This window comes from Stegodyphus dumicola, chromosome 6 (assembly GCF_044657685.1).
Source record: "Stegodyphus dumicola isolate Sdum_Otavi_A_Nest chromosome 6, ASM4465768v1".
NCBI lineage: Eukaryota > Metazoa > Arthropoda > Arachnida > Araneae > Eresidae > Stegodyphus > Stegodyphus dumicola.
This window is the reverse complement of record NC_140773.1, coordinates 5,371,844-5,389,918: the sequence shown is the minus strand read 5'-3', so window position 1 is coordinate 5,389,918 and position 18,075 is coordinate 5,371,844. Positions and strand designations below refer to the sequence as shown.

General features: G+C 33.0%; 1 pseudogene; it reads left to right on the top strand.

The window, feature by feature from the left end:
* Window positions 1–355: 355 nt before the first annotated feature.
* LOC146996660 (ATP-dependent RNA helicase DDX19A-like) lies at window positions 356–11,723 on the top strand (annotated as a pseudogene).
* Window positions 11,724–18,075: the final 6,352 nt, after the last annotated feature.

The window sequence follows — 18,075 nt, the reverse complement described above, 5'->3', positions numbered from 1 at the left end:
CATTTGAGATGATAGACAATGGTTCAGATGATTTAAGTGATGTTTCTGTCTAGAGTTATGTTGAATGGGCTGATTGTCCTGATGATTTATATCATATAAACTTCAAAAATGGAATGGATTTAGTTCTTTGATAGACATTCTTAATTGTCAACTACCTGATAAGACTGTGCTTCTAAACAAGGCTGTCAAGAATTTAAAGTGGTGTAAAAACTTTTGCTACGATAGTTTCAATGAATTTTCATTAAAGCATCGATCTTGTGATAAACTTCCTGTTTGAGTGGAATGTGAAGATGGTGAAAAGATTTCTGCGGATTGTGTAATAATTTCTGCTTCTGTTGGGTTTTTGAAGGAAAATATGGATACGTTTTTCATTCCTAGTTTACCTGAAAAGAAAATCAAAGCCTTATTTAATATTGGTTTTGGAACAATGGATAAAATATTCTTGATATTTGATGAACCTTTTTGGACTTCTGATGACCATGGATTTCAAATAATTTGGGCAAATGAAGATGAGAAAAGTATAACGCTTCAAAATGAGGTAAAAATTATCACTCTTCTTTAGTTTCCTTTTTTTTCCCTCTTAAAATATGTAGCTGTTTTAATCTAATTTTATAGGAGTTAACTAAAATTTAATGCTTGAAATTTTTCATAATTGTTCTGTATCGATGATGGAGATAGTCTCTGTTCATCTAGTAAACTGTTTGGTAGCTGTAAGACAATATGTGAATCCATTGGAAGGAAATGGGCCTGTTCAGGAACGTGCACAAACTCAGTTAATACACAATTTAATATGTTCATTATAATGTAGATTTTTTGTGGCAACAGTGATGTTTTGTTATATACAGTCAAAAGCTGTTAATCCAGACTCTTCGGGACTTCGGCGATTCCGGGTTGTCGATTTTTCCGAATTATAGATCATCAGTTTAAATCTGGTAAGATGGCATGCAGAAATTATAAAATTAAAAATATGAAACCCTAATTTGTGAAATAAAGAACAATTATGTTCTAAAGGGTATCAAAATTTACAAAAAAAAGCTTAATATTTATTTGTTTACTTTAGTAAACATTTCTTTCAATGTAAGTTGTTTAAGTTGCTTCGTTTTTTATGTGATAATACATTCTCTTTAATTCTATAAACAGACATAATTACTTGTTCAGTTACAGAGTTCTGCTGTTCCAAGTCCTATAATTGCTGTGTCGAGAATAGCGAATAATTTGTCAATTGAAATTTTTTCGGTTTTCAATAACTTCTGTGTCACTTTCTTCACTATAGGAAGCAAATTATAATGATGAGGAATTTGATTTTAATCATATCAAAGACGGAGTACATCGAGATGAAATACTACATTTAGTAAGGAATTATAAGCCAAATAAAATAAAAACATCTGCTCTGAAGATAAGGATAGTGCTGACAGATCAACTAAAAATACATTGCGTGGAGTGGCGTTAAAGATGAACAAACGTTAAAGTTTAGATAAACAAAGGATATGCCTTTATCCATTTTTTGCTGCAGTTCCACTTTTTGTTTAATGGACTTCGAAACATACTTTCGCTTTGTAGATCCTTTACATATTAGTAAATATATATCCGAAATTCTATTTGACATAATCGAAAGTTCAAGCTTACTTTTATAAAATTGCTGTAACAGTCTGCAAAAAATAATAAGCCGGATCCAATTCGAAGATTAAGAAACAACGCAATCTGCAACATTAACTGAATTAGATAATTTTAGCTTAGCTTATACCGTCCATTATACATTAATTGCACATGCGTAAACGTCTTTTGCGCATGCGCACACGCATATTCGCAGCGTAAAGGTCTTGCGTCAACGCGACACATGCGCAGAAAGTTTGTAGCTTTGAGGTCTGGATTGATCAGGTCTGATTGAGGTCTGGATTATGGGTGTCCGAATTAACGACTTTTGACTGTACCTTGTTTATTTTTCAGATTCAAAATATTGTATAATAAGTTGCCAAAATGAAACTTTATAATATGACAGTGAAAAATAAAAATGTTTTATTTTAATGTTATTTCTTAAATACAATTCCAAAATATTACCCTTATTTAAATGAAATTTATCAGTGTTACAATGTTCTGAAAAATATGATTGAAAAATTCCCAGATCTCGGAAATAAATATTTTCTGTAGAAACTGATCTTATCGCCAAAATGTTGATAAGTCGCCAAATTTAGAACCATTTAATAAAAGAATTCACATCCCCAAAAGAGAAAATTTGTGTAAGAGGTCTTTATTAGAGAAAATGAATTTCGAAATGCTTATGTTTCACTTCTTGCTTAGAAACTCGAAGATCCCATCATTTATATTAGAAATAGAAACAAATTATAACTCATGAACCCATTCAAAAGATAGCCATGTATACGTCAGTGAATCGCCAAAAATATTCCTCCAAAATGCTCATTCACACTCAAAATGGCAGTAGTAAAAACAGACAGAAGTTTGAGATGATTAAAATTAAGGACCTTCTGCTGATTTTGGCCAAAATTAAGGACTTAAAACGACCAAAAATCCGTTCCAAAAAATCTAAGAACTTTTAAGGACCATACGAACCTTGTGATTACCTATTATTTTCCTGTCTCTCAGTGCATAAATAAATATATGTAATTTTGAGATAAACAAATCCCCGTATCTACAAATTGTATGCGTTATTGTAAGACAACCATCACTCTTTTTAATTGCTTACCAATAAATTCACAAAATATTCATCAAAAGAGGTGCCAGATGATGCTGGCTAAAATACCCTATTATGCTGCTTCTATCACGATAAGAATATAGTTAAAAGCAATTTAAATGATGTATATAATGAAAAATTCATCCTACCATTACGTCAATATCCAAAAAGCCTCCTTCAGCTACTTCAAATGTCAAACCCATTTTTGTACCGGCCGTTACTTTATCAAAAAAACATTATTCTGCATGGGCATCTACACATACAAAATAACAGTTAATGAAGGGCAAGAATACTGTTGCAAGAAATACAGTCTGTAAAACTGATAATTTGTGGGAAATGATATTCATTTTTAACTAATTATAGGTCAATCAAAATTTGCTCCTAATATTAATAGCCACGTTCATTTATGTTTCACGGACGGAGTCAGAAACATTGCAGACGTTGCCACTTAAACAAAGTTCTATCTACTAAACCTGATTTTAAATGGTTAGGTTCAAAAGCATGTAATTTTACACATGTCCTAACAGACTGTAGAAATATTAAGGATAGAAAAAATTATTCGCTCTTCTAAACAACTTCCAATCCTTAATTTCCTTGTAAGTTATATTTATATGCGTTATGTGGTCAGCCATCAGGATTATCGGTGATCCTACTTAAATTCAACACTAACTGGCATTACGATTTTCATGGTTGGTCTGATGCCGACCGTTGAGTAGCACTATCTGTGCGAGAGTAATAAAAATCAAGCACCTCAGTGGAGAAAGAAAGAAATTATTATAATTGCTTGAGAGATAATCTGCTATCTTTTCATCGTATAAGCCGAAAAGTATGTATCATAATATCTCATGTCTTTTAATTGGTTTCGTATATTGTCTTGTAGTTTGCAGTGCATGCCATTCTGGTACAAGTGTATTTTTGTATAGTGTATATCCGATGTGCTATTTTGGTGCATTCTAGCGTTTTCCTCACTGTAAATATTGTTGACTGTAGAATTATAGTACGAGATTTTCTCTTCCTAAATCAAGAAGCACTGTCAAATTATTTTGAATATATTTTAAAAGTGCTTGTATTAGCTTATTGGGCTTATTTAGATTAACAGTCTGTGTTGAATGAATGATTTTGCATAACTTAGTGTAATAAAATTTATTTCCCAAATCATTTTAACTGTTTGGTCATTATAACATTGCACTAGCTTAGAGTAAGAAACCAAACTCGATTTCTTTTACATATTAATCAGTCTCTTCTGAGCGATTTAAGTAACTAATATTTGAAGTTACTATGAAAGAGCTTATCTGTGAGATTTCATATTATTCATAGAAGTAAAAATGTTTTATTCTAAAAAGAGTTATGGTAACAATACATGGAATCTCAAATTTGCTGTTGAGTGTTTTTTCGGAATAATTGACTAAATATAAATTTATGCTGGCATTTTATTTAAAAACAACGTAAACAAGTTCACTTTTTTAAAAATTATCTATTGATATTTAAAATGGATTTTAAGTAAATTTGTAATCATTTTTCCAAATAGATTATATGTATACATATACATATATATGTATGTATATATGTATATATATATATATATACATATACATATACATATATATATATGCAATAAGTGAAGTTGATGACATTTACGCATGTGGCATTTTACATTTTTGGTCTATATTTTAAATTAAATATGCTTTCCTTAAGAGAATAAAAGGTATCTTAGAGTAAGAGGTCTGTTATTTTTAGTTGTCTATCTTACATACGTATATAATATGTTTTGCTTTTTAAGAGGAAGAAATATTAGTAAATGCAGAAAAAATATTTAGTGTTTGTCAATTCTTTATCAGATTTTCTCATTGCCACATGTTAAATACTCTCTTTTAGTGTAATATGATTAAAACTTTTTAAATTTATTTCCGTTTTATAATTAATTTTTTTTTGATACAGTGAGAAACAAGCAATCTATATGCTGAATTAGTAGAATTACCAAATATGTGGCCTAATTGGTTTTTCTGGTGCCATTTGTCACCAAAGATAAGCAAACCCAAATAATAAGAAATGTATAATTTCTGAGAACTGTCGATTTATCATAAAGGGAGAATGAAAGCATATTTGACATAACGCGCAAATTTGTGAAAATATGCATAAAATAGAGTTATGTAAATCCATGGAAATCATATGAAGATGCAGTGTGTAAAATAGCCAGGAGGGAAGAGGCTTTCATGTTATTTTCTGGTTTGCTGCTTTAAAGGTCACATTCTTGATAGTGGTCGTTATATGGCCACATGAAAAATAAATTAGATACTTTTCTGTTATGCACCTGCCACACATTTTGAAAAGTGTGTACCTAATGGAAAAATATAGCATGTGTGTATGCAATCTTATGTAAACTAATCTTACAACTTAAAATTATTTACCCATAAAAAAACCTGCCAAAATGCATAGCAGGCACATAACTGAAAAGTATCATAAATAACTTTTTTTTTTAAGTAAAAAGTTTGGAAATTATTTTCTTTTAAAAAAACATTTCAGTTAAAACTCCTTTGTTTAAGTGTGCTTCTCCTTTCTTGATTTTTTTTAAAGCTTAAATCATCAATAAAACCCAAAATACCCAATTTGTGATTATTTCCTGCTGTGTCATTTTTATAAAAATTATATCAATCAATATTTTACCTAAATGCATACTAAATCTTTCTGGATTTTGGTATTTTTTCACATCATGTCAAATTTTTGTCTTCGTGATACAGTCTGGGTTTTTTTTCATTAAATACAATGTATGTTTGCACTTGCAGTAGTAAAAACACTTTCAAAATTCATCGCAAAGCTTCCCCTTCCATAGGGAGATGGTAAGTGCTAGGCAAATGTTTCAGCATATACGTTTATTGGATCATCTGAAAAGTTTTTGATGATAAATACTAATGAAGCAATAAAAAAACATAAGAAAATTTGGAACTAGTCTTATATGCGCCGTCAGGTCGCCAAATGTGGCGAAAAATTTCTCGCCATGCTGGCACGTTAGTATCTAAATTTTTTGTCTACATTTCGACCTTTATGCCTAAAATGTCTCCAAAAAGCCGGTTTTCGCATGAAAAAAAATCCAAAAACAAAAAATTTAGATAGCAAAAACGTAGTTTCTAACCGGAAATATTTTATTCGATCCATGTACACAGCGGTATGTTTTAAGTTTAAAAAAAAAAAAATCTATGTATTGCACAATCTAGCCAGCGAAGGAATCTACAAACTACGCACACCTTGCTTTAATAAATTAAAATAACAACAATAAATTTCAAAGAAAACCATGTACGCAGCATTCTGTTTAAACTTCAAAAAACATCTACGAATTGCACAATCTAGGCTTTACGCACAAATCAACAAAATAAACTAAAATAAATTACAAATAATTCAAAAAACAACAGAAATTCATAGTAAAAAAACAATGAACATAACATTCTACAAAATAAAAAAAAAAAAAAAAAATAAAATGCACTTACCATAATCAGTGTTTTTTCGGACAGCAGTAGCTTTAACATGCCGCCACATGCTCTCTATGTTATTTATATGACAGCCAGACTCGCTATCCACAAAATTCATGCTATGGATCACAAATAAATGTTCAAAACCTTCTTTTCCTAAATCCTTGTAGGATTTCCAGCCATCCAAAAAAATAATTTACAAGGCTCAATCCACTCTTTAGTACACTGCATCAGCGTTACCTTACTTCTGTCATGCACAGCCACTAAAAATAATCTCCCAGACCCTCTTGCAACCATGTCTCTCATTGCAACATAGGCCGTTTCAAAACACGCATGACACGAACCAACAAGCAATTAAACCACTCCAGCAAAAGAGTTTTCAACTTCGAAAGGGTTTGTCGCAATGGTGACAGAAACCAGTGCTGAACACATATCACCACATTTGTTGATCTTAGGGTGCATATAAGAGTAGAGCCGAAAGTTTCATTGAATTACGTAAGTATCATTTTGTTCTGTGACTTTTTGCTTTCCTTCTGGCTGCTGAGAAATTCCTTTCATAAAAATGTTATTAGGTTTTTCATAAAGAAGTTACTGAGGCCCTGTTTGACAATCTCTCGGAGACTTTCAAAGAGACCTGAAGAGATGAAAATGTGAGGGGGGGTCAAGGTCTGGTGAATATTAGGGATGACACAAAACATCTCAGCCATGCTGAATAGGTCTTTGCCTGATACTTTTTAAAGTGTAGGTCCGAGCATTGTCATGGTGAAAGATAACACCTCAACTATTGGTCAGTTCTGAGCACTTAGCTTCAGTTTCTGCTTTTAGAACTATCATTTGAAAACGTATATTGTCTGACTTGGTAGCAGTAATTTATGTTACACAATTTCTTTGTTGTCCCACCGTACACAAAGCATTACTTTTTTGGGATACCATCCCCTACAAAGAAAGTGTATCATTTAGTGTATCCTGTAATCTTTTTTTTGTAACATTATTGCATAGCATCCAGTTCATGTCTCCAGTAATGAGCCATTTAAAAAAATGAGCTTCTTTATTTCTTTTTGGCAAGAAGTCACATGTGGAAACTGAAGCAAGCATATTCTGCTCTGTTAAAAGTATGGGGTACCCATACATCATAGCAACTTACCTACCTAGTCGCCTTCTAACGACATACAGTGCATTTGAAATATTTAGTTCGCCTGATACTTCTTGCTCTGTTTAATGTGGATTTTCAATGATAACTTTTAACAGAACCTTGTTTATGGAGGATGGCCATCCAGTGTGGGCATAATCTCTTGCTCTGTTTAATGTGGATTTTCAATGATAACTTTTAATAGAACCTTGTTTATGGAGGATGGCCATCCAGTGTGGGCATAAACTTCGAGGCTGAAATTTCTAGCTTAAACTTCTCGAACCACATTTGAATTATGTCATGAGAAACAGTATTTTGTCTACATACAGCATAAATTTTATGAACTGTGTGACTACCATTTTGAACATTTTGCATATTAGCAGAACCACCTTTGTGCAATGTGATTTTTTACGGATGAAAAAGTAAAAAGGTTTTGTTGGACCATGTGTGTCCAGATCACAAAAATCACCAACCTTTTATGACTTTTTGTTAAAGAAAGATTGCCAAATAATAATTCTTGTCTTATATGTGTTCTCAGGTTAGATTGTAATGAGTATGGCAGGATCAAGCTGTTGCGTTGCCGGCTTCCATTCGCAAAAATATTCTGGGTTGCCAACTTTATTTTTGTACAAGGTCAAGTAAAAACAAACCACATAAAAAATCTAGATATTTTTTACTTCTGACTCTTTTTGTTTTCTGTTTATTTGTTCGTTCAGTTAAGCCAAATGTCTTGGTTCAATTAATTATGATGCTTTTACAATATTTCACACTGCACACTTTGCAGTAAGTCATTGCCATTGATCAAGTCTTGAGGGTATCTCAAATCGGACTTTTTTTATTTAACAGTTTGAAGCCTGAATCAAATAAATACTTATAATGTTGTTATGAAAATGTTTTTATCAACTTTTGTAATAAGCAATATTTTAAATTATTAAAATATTTTACAATTCATGACATGATCAGGTACAATGTGCATGGAAAAAAGCCAGAGCCCTAAAACATACTCAGTTTTGTAGGTAATAATAAAATATTTTGTGATATGAAATTGCTAACAAAAATGTGATATAGTATTAAAAAGTCACAGAAAACTTACTTGTCAAATAGCAACGTAATAGGTTACAGGGAGCCTATTGGGGCATTTCATCTGTTAACTGGAAATGAAGAAATATATTCACTGTTTGACCTTATGACTATAAGTGGCACTAGAAGAGGGGCAGCTAATTCGCTGGAGAGAAGGAGGCAGAGCAAACAAAAGTGCTCGATGTGTGCCTAGCAGATCAAATGCGCCTGGCAGAGTTTTTAATTAATAGGGAGAAAATCATTTTAACAGCACACATGCTTTGAGTATTATATTTCCCATTTCTAAACCTCTGTAAAAGAAAAATTTGCTGGGGGTTTCGACATCTATATTTTGGACTTCGTACAGTAATTATGACTTTTTATGTTTAGAAGAGTCACCAGTATAGGTCACTGGTCATTAAATTAATTCAGTCTTACCCTACCAAACCTAAATTCTGGAACAACTGTTTTACAGAATCTGGAAGATGTATTCATTTGTGACATGGTCATTAGGGATTTATTGTGCCTGCTGCTCTCTCAAGGTCACCATTTGGATCTCTCATGAAATCCAAGGGAGCAATTAAATATCCAGAATTCCCCCCCCCCTAAAAACCACCTATGAACATGAAGCACAATGCTAACTTCACCTAGAAAAGTGCTTGTTTTTTTTTTTTTTTCTAAAAACCACCTATGAACATAAAGCACAATGCTAACTTCACCAAGAAAAGTGCTTTACGAGTGATAGTTTGAATAGGAGGTTTCTATCTGCAGTTTTTTATGATGATGGGAGAGAAGTTCAACTGTATGTTTTATGTTTGTTAACCTCATGGAAGGAAGAAAGAAAAGATCACTAGGCTTTATTGGGAAAATTTAAGTGAAGATTACTTGAAAAGTTGCATTCAGTGAAATATTGAGAAATTGCATTGTGTGCTCTGATAGTGATTTAACATTTAATTTTTCCTTCTTCATGCTATATACATCTCTATGGCAAATAATCTTTGTCAATTATAATAATAATAATCTTTGTCACCTTTAGAATTTAAAAAAAAAAAAAAAAAAAAAAAAAAAAAAAATGTTGGTGAAATAACTAATTTGTTCCTCTAATTTTTAATTAAGCACTGGTTCATATCCTGCTGTTGACATAAAGATGGGATAATGGTTAGAGATGGTGACTGCTGTCCCAGAGAGCCCAGGTTCAATTCTCAGAGAAGGCATGTGTGTTTGTAAGTGTTTTGTTGGCAAGGGGGCACTAAAAATATGCAGCTAGCTGATACCTTTTTGAGAGTTAAATGGTAGGAGAAGAGGGGTTAGCGACCTTTGGAATTTCATCAGCAGTTAGGCTTTGTGATTTGTGATATCTAATATGCCTACTTGAATATTTGCCTTGTTTTAACCTGTCGACCTCTGAGTCCAGTTACTGTAATGATTAGTGACACATATTGATGGGTCTGGCTTTAAATCCTGGAGAAAGCATGGATGTATGTAAGCATATAGTGTCTGCAGCAAATGACTGAAAATATACAGCAAACCTGAAGTCCTTTCAAGAGATTGGTGATAGAGGGAGAAGGGTGCGAGTCTCTTGTACCACCACACCTCTCAAAATTGGGACAGAAAGCCAGGTTGGAGGTATACTTGCGAGAATGTACAGGTTCCAGTAATCATATAGTATGTAATCTACTGCTTTTAGTTTGTTATTTATTTCTTAGACTAAAACACTCTTTTTAAATTTGAGCATGTAATAAAATAAAGGTGAGAAGACAGCAAATTTTAGGATCACCCTCTAAAAATAAATAGCTAAGTAATTAGATCACATATTACCTGATTACCCAGGTGCTGGCCTTTCTTCAACCTGGCTCTGTTGATACAAAGATATTCATGATGTAAAAATTTCACAAAATATGAATATTTAGTCTGTCCTGTTTACAAACCAAAGTCTAGATGGTAACTAAATGGTAACCAGATGGTTCAAAATTCAAATAGATACTATTTCTCCACTGGGAACCATTTTCTACATTTAGTTAGTAGGTAACTTGTATATTCATGAGTTTTTGTACATAGAATTGAAAACCATTTAATGAAAAGCATAATAATCAGTGTTGTTGTTTTTGTGCAGCAACAGAGTTATCACTTTAAAGTAATGTGACATAAGTAAAATAACTGCTTTTTATGATCTTCATACATTTTAATTATTTGGGACACATGCATTATATTTGTTATGATTTCAGTTTTTCTAAGTATGTCTTTGTCTTTCATATATTAGAATTTGCAGAAATCTATATTTTGACATTTACATTTTCAATAGGCTTTATCATGGCAGATGTTGATGATTGGGGTCTTTCTTCTGATATACAAGAGAAAGGAATTTTAAAATTAGTTGACAATTTAAATTTGGAATATCCCATTCCACCAGTGCCACCTCCAATACCTCCTCCAAAGATTCCTGATGAAGCATTAAAAGAGGATGATGAAAAAGATGATGAACCTGAATTAAATCCTGCTGAGATATCTGTGATGAAAAGACTTGTATGATCTCATTTAATTGAAGATTCTCATGATATAGATATCCAGAGAAATCCTAATTCATCTTTTTATTCTGTGAAATCTTTTGAAGAATTGAATCTGCGACCTAAACTTCTAAAATGTGTGTATGGTATGGGATTTAATTCACCCTCAAAAATACAAGAGACTGCTCTTCCTACTCTTATTGCAGATCCTCCACAAAATATGATTGCTCAGTCTCAGAGTGGTATGCTTAAAACTGCTGCTTTTCTTTTGGCAAGTTTGAGCAGAGTGGACACAAATTTGAAATATCCTCACGTGCTTATTTTGTCCCCAACATATGAGTTAGCCATGCAGACAGGAAAAGTGGGAAAACAAATGGCAAAATTTTGTCCTAACATTGAATTTTGTTTTGCTGTTAAAGGTGAGGTTTTGCAAAGAGGAGAAAAAATTACTGCTCAGTTTATGATTGGAACTCCTGGTAAAGTTTATGATTGGGGCAATGTGCTATAAGTTTTTTGATCTCAGGAAAATAAAAGTATTTGTTTTAGATGAAGCAGATGTTATGATCTCGACTCAAGGATATCAAGACCAGTCTATTCGCATCCGTAAGCAGCTACCAAAAGATTGTCAGATGATGCTGTTCTCAGCTACTTATTCTGAAGAAATCATGCAATTTGCAGAATTGATTGTTTCTGATCCTATTATAATTAAACTGAAAAGGAAAGAAGACAGTTTGGATAATATATATCAGTATTACATAGTGTCCAGAGATAAAGAAGAGAAATTTCAAGCTTTGTGTAACATATATGGTACTGTGTCAATAGGACAGGCTATTATATTTTGCCATAAGAGGAAGACTGCATCTTGGTTAGTTGAATAGCCATTCTCAATAGATTTACAGAAGGAAAAGAAAAAGTAAGTAACAATTCTTGGTAAGATGCTCTATAATTAATTATAAAAGTAAAATTTATTTATGAAAGCAGTTTTTGCTTTTCAAAGAATAAAAATATTAATTTACCTTTAATCAAACATGGTATTAAGATTCGCATCATTCAATGTAATATAAATGGACCAAAAATATATGATAACTTGATATTTATGTATATTGTAATTTATGTAGTTAAGACCACCCAGTAATGTCCAAAGTAAATGCCTCTGGCACCATGAATGGCAGATGCTGTGGAAGTGACTCAGATATTGAATGTCTGGTGTCTGGAATGATGTATTCTCCAGATATCTTTGGTAGTGTGAAAATTGCTCACATTTTGTGCAACATGACATTTGGTGTGTTTTTTAGAGAATCCGGTTATTGAAGTTGTAGTAATCTCAAAAGTTTTCACACTTAATGTGAGGACTTACCTGGAAGTAGTGTTCTTGCAGTGACACTATTTGAAAGCAATTCTGATTGTATGACATGTAGTATTCAAGGCCAGAGCCAATGCAGCTATACCAGTAGCATTTTAGGAGACATGGGATGGCAAAAATCACATCTTCGATTGTGGCTGTGTTATCTTGTGGAAATATTACATAAGATAATTGTCAGCTTGCATGAATGTTCTTGATTGTCAAGGATGTACACCAAATAAAAGTGCCATTTAGAGCTACTGTTAACGAAGAACACAGAAAATATATAAATCAAATATATTCAAAACAGTTTGTTCAGTTGCGGGCTGCCTCTACCCGAGGCTGGGTGCATTATGAATAAAGACAAAAAATTCTTAATAAGCCATTCTTTATTTTCATCACGACATTCTCATTCTTCCGAGATCAGCCTCGTTCTGTCTGCAAGCAAAACATTCTTAAAACTCAGCACGCAGGCTGACGTCACAAACAGCAGCACCTCGCGCCAGTTATTACTGCAGTTCATTTCACAACATCCCCCCCCCTTTGAGACTCAGGTTGAGTCTCAAAGCTGATAACAAACATTATTTTAAAAGATCAAAATTTTTTTTGGAGCTTTCAGAAGTCGTCCAGAGGAGGAATATTGTTGCATCACTATTTTATCAGGTGCAATAACCCTTTTTAACATACATCCAGCACTGGAATGTTGTGATGAGGCAGTGTCTAAAGAAAAGGCCAAAGAATTTAATAATGGTGATTGGTGGCTCAGGGAAGGATCATGTATTGTTGACGAAACAGTGTGAGCCTCAGCCATCGTTGAGTAATCTACCTCAGAATGATGCGAATGATCAGAGAAAGACATGTTATGTGCAGTTTCCGTGACTGTGTGACAGGTAGGCCTAGGGCTGGATAAATAAGGATCATTGTCCACGGTGTGTTCATAAGCATCTAAAGAAATAGTATTGTCTAACAAATGAGGATTTCTTATAGGAAAATCAAATAGGGGATCAGAAAATTGGGAGATATCCAATTTAGGCAAAGGTACGATCGGTTGTTGTACGACTCTGGAAGGTTTGGCAATTTCAGCATGCTATATAAATAAAGGGAAACTCGTAAAACACGTTAAAATGTAGATAAAAACAATTGAAAATAGTTAAAAGTATATGACATAAATAATTACTAAGTTGAACAATAAAAATATATGTACTAATATTAGTTTTAGTGCAAAAAAATTTGAAAACCATGTTGCACTTGGTGTAAAATGGGCTTCCCTGTATACAAACTATGCCTGCGGAAGAATACTTTTACAGGCAATATGAAGAAACTAATATAGGAGTTGCAAGAGCAATTACAAAGTCTATAGAGAGAGAAGACCGATTGCTGAAGTTTGAGATTTTCGAAAATTATTTTTTTTAAAAAAAAGTATTGTTCGTAGAGTAATTTGGAAAGGTATTACAACGAGATTTATCTCCAAGGAATAATATGGTATTGTTTTCAAAACAGTGGAACAATCGGTACTACAATTCAAAGTGAGGTAAACTTTCTATGGATGGTCTGGTAGTGTCCAAGATACAACCAAGTAGGACGTCATTCTTGAGGAAATTACCATTGGATTCAGAATTTATGATTCGGAAATGACGTAAATAAGATATTGCGAGGTAAAATGAACTAAGTTGGCGTCACCGACCCTGAGCAAAATATTAATCCTAATAATTATCCTCAAATTGAAACCACGCTATAATTGGGAATGAATTGGCGATATCTGCAGGCGATAATACTGCCAAAATGGCAGTCTGAGATTTTGAAAATGTTGGCAAAAGGAGATTAAAATGTATAATAAACGTAAAATGCCAATGCAATTTTAAGAATATGCGATTAAGTAACTAATACAAGTAATTTTACTTATGAATTTGCTGTTAAAAAGAATAGAATAATAATAATCAAGTGAGCAGAGTTATCGCCAAGTAATGGAGGCATGTTAACATGCAATAATATGTTAAAAAATTATATAATTACACTGTACTAAATAATTAAAGGGATTTAAATCAAAGAAAATATTCAACACAATATAGATAGTCACTAAATTAAAGAAACTAAGTATTAATATGAGATTATTATGAGAATATATATATAAGAAATTATATGAGCTTCGTATGTGGCCAAGATCACACACAATCACACACCGATGCACAGGTAATAGCGCGCACACACCAGGAGATGATCACTTTATCACTTTGTAGTAACACACTACACAGCTTCTGTATTAAAGGCATATAGATGAGAAGAACACATAATATTTGCAATAATTTCTTCCATACGTTATAAACAGAGGATGCACTGTTGAGTGTAGTAGTAAAGATACGCAGAATTATAATGCTGATAGACGTCAAAATCAGAAGTCACACATACAAGTAAGGTGAAAATTCAGATTATTGATATCATTTGCAGAAAAAAGTTGAGGGGGCACAAGTTTATATATGCAATATTTTCAAAGAAATAATTATTTTAATGCGTTGAACCACAGAGCACTGGATCAGGAGCCAGGCAGATGATACTTTAAAGCAATTTTATTACACAATATCGATGAGCACATCCACAAAATTTATATAAATTCGGATGTATCAATGCATGAGCTGTAAAAAGTGGAGTGGGGACGAAACTGTACGGTCAATATTTCACCCCGAAAAAAATTCGCGAAGAATCTGCACTATGATGCACCGTAATGATCGCCAAGGTGATGAGCACTTCCTACAGTAAATATATTAAGAGTCACAGCACTCGCACGTGTAGAATTGACATAAACTCAGAATCTTCCATATGCAAAGAACGAAAAACAGTCAATATAGTTGAAATAACGTAAAAACAAACCATAAATATTGTTGTAGTAACACTCTGCTCTGGCCGCCATTGACAATGCTTGGTATGACATCGGAAATTTGGAAAGTCGATTTCTGCGTGTATGAGAGATATAATTGATGATTTCTTGTTACGTTGAAGAAATCAAAACTTTAAAAGAAGAAAATTATGCACTGCAGACTTGAAGACATGCTGAAAAATTGGGTTACACGGAAATATCGGAGCCATAATCCACCCATGTTGATACTGTGAGTGAAAGTTGTTAGATTCCTCTGCACCCAGTTTCGTATCAGGAATTATGTTTCTATCACTGGCCTGCATCTCCAGAGGAAAGGTGCATTGTATAGTTTGGCATGGTCGTACATCTGTTCCATGCCAGGTCTTAAGTTTAACCATACAAATCTTTCCATCACGTCCAGGGATCAATTTTGTAATTCGGGCTAAGGACCAAAATAAACGTTTTCTGTTATCATCCTCCATCAGTACTATTTCTCCTACTACAGGTTCCCGAGATCATTTTTCATTTTGCTTTTGAACCAGTTGTCTAAGGTATTCTTTTCTAAATCGTTGTCTCAGATCATTTAACAAATTAGTTCTATACTTTAATCTCTTATTAAGACTTGACGAATTTAATTCATCAAGATCTTCAACATTGGAATTTCTGTTCTCGATAAGAAACATGGCGGGTTTCAGAGGGACTAATTCCTGCAGACCACACCTCTCAAAATTGGGACAGAAAGCCAGGTTGGAAGTATACTTGCGAGAATGTACAGGTTCCGGTAATCATATAGTATGTGATCTACTGCTTTTAGTTAGTTATTTATTTCTTAGACTAAAACACTCTTTTTAAATTTGAGCATGCAATTAAATAAAGGTGAGAAGACAGCAAATTTTAGGATCACCCTCTAAAAATAAATAGCTAAGTAATTAGATCACATATTACATGATTTCCCAAGTGCTGGCCTTTCTTCAACCTGGCTCTGTTGATACAAAGATATTCATGATGTAAAAATTTCACAAAATATGATTATTTAGTCTGTCCTGTTTACAAACCAAAGTCTAGATGGTAACTAAACAAGATGGTTCCAAATTGAAATAGATACTATTTCTCCACTGGGAACTATTTTCTACATTTAGTTAGTAGGTAACTTGTATATTCATGAGTTTTTGGACATAGAATTGAATACCATTTAATGAAAGGCATAATAATCAGGTGTTTTTTTTTTTTTTTTTTTTTTGTTGTTGTTGTTGTTGTTTTTGTGCAGCAACAGAGTTATCACTTTAAAGTAATGTGACATAAGTAAAATAACTGCTTTTTATGATCTTCATACATTTTAATTATTTGGGACACATGCATTATATTTGTTATGATTTCAGTTTTTCTAAGTATGTCTTTGTCTTTGCATATGTTAGAATTTACAGAAATCTATATTTTGACATTTACATTTTCAATAGGCTTTATCGTGACAGATGTTGATGATTGGGGTCTTTTTTCTGATATACAAGAGAAAGGAATTTCGAAATTAGTTGACAAGTTAAATTTGGACGATCCTATTCCACCACCTGTGCCACCTCCAATACCTCCTCCAAAGATTCCTGATAAAGCATCAAAAGACGATGATGAAGAAGATGATGAACCTGAATTTAAAAAATATAAAGGCCCTTATAGGTGCTTACTTTTTCTTTAAAGCCCCCCCTTTTTTTTTGTTTTTAGTGTATATTTTTTGCTTCTAGTGCTTTTTTTTTAATCCTTTGTTTTTAATGAACGCGCATTTTTTCCCCGTACCAAAGCCGAAACTAAATAAACAACTTTTTTTCCTTATATGCAACGTCAGATGGTGAATCATACTCCTGAAAATTGCTTCCCCCCATTCCTCTGCATTAACGTAACCTATGGTGCGTGCGAGAGTACAGACAGTTGCACGTCGTTCTATTGGCCAAAGAATTGCGAAAGGTGCACGTTGTTCTATTGGCCAAAGAATTGCGAAAACGTAGAAAATTCCGGTACATTCGGTAATTCTTGTCCTCCCACCCAAATACTACACATGTTTGAATTTCTATCAAGATTTTAAGAAATTTGCATTCTTGTTCCGCGTGGTCAGTTCATATTCGTGTTTATAATGATCGTTATGCTTATATTATGAGCATATGTATGAATATTTATAATAATATAATTGCAGTAACTGCTGAAGTATAGATAAACTTCCAAAAATGGGTGTGTTTTTACACAGATTAGCTTTCTAAGGAAAAATATTCAGAATGGCTTAAATAAAAGGAAAGTAATCGAATGGTCAAAGTAATTTCATTTTCTTTGCCAATACATTATACAGTACGGAGGTTGGGAATTTCTCCGCAAAATCTCTAATATTGAAGCAGCGGACTTTTTTTGTCACTGTCCAATCTGGATTGAATAGGACCAAAAGTTTTTGCGGTCTACCCAACCCAAGTGAAGATTGATTCTATTTCGGAAATTTAATACAGTCTGTTGAAAATTAGAATCAGAAACACCACAGATTAGTAAGTCTCTTTCTTTTCCTTTATTTAGTTCTTTCTCCGAATACCGATAGGTGTTGATTCCAGTTGCGTAATATCACATATGGAAGAATTACGCTGGACGTATTGCGCAATAACGTTTGCGGTATTTTGCATTGGTAATTAATTTTGATGTTCAGTCTGAGATTTGTTTATGAACAATTAAAAGAGTTTTACTGTGCTTTCTAAGCAGAATATTTCTCAGTTCCGTTGGTTTTTATATGATGCACATATCGAAATGTCAAAATCATTTATTTAGCCTAAATTTAAATCTAAAGAACGGCTACAATCTCCCCCACTCCTCTTTTTCCAGTTACTATCCGGAAAATTCAGGAATTTCCAAGTATGCTGGCTAGTTCAGCTTTTACTGTTAAAGGATGACTGAATGAAGCAATTTCCCGTCTTCTGATTTCAGAAATGTGCCTCATTTTTACTTAAATTACTTTGCTTGGGATATAGTATGTTAAGGGAAAACTGTTATGCAATGAAAATTTAGAAAATGT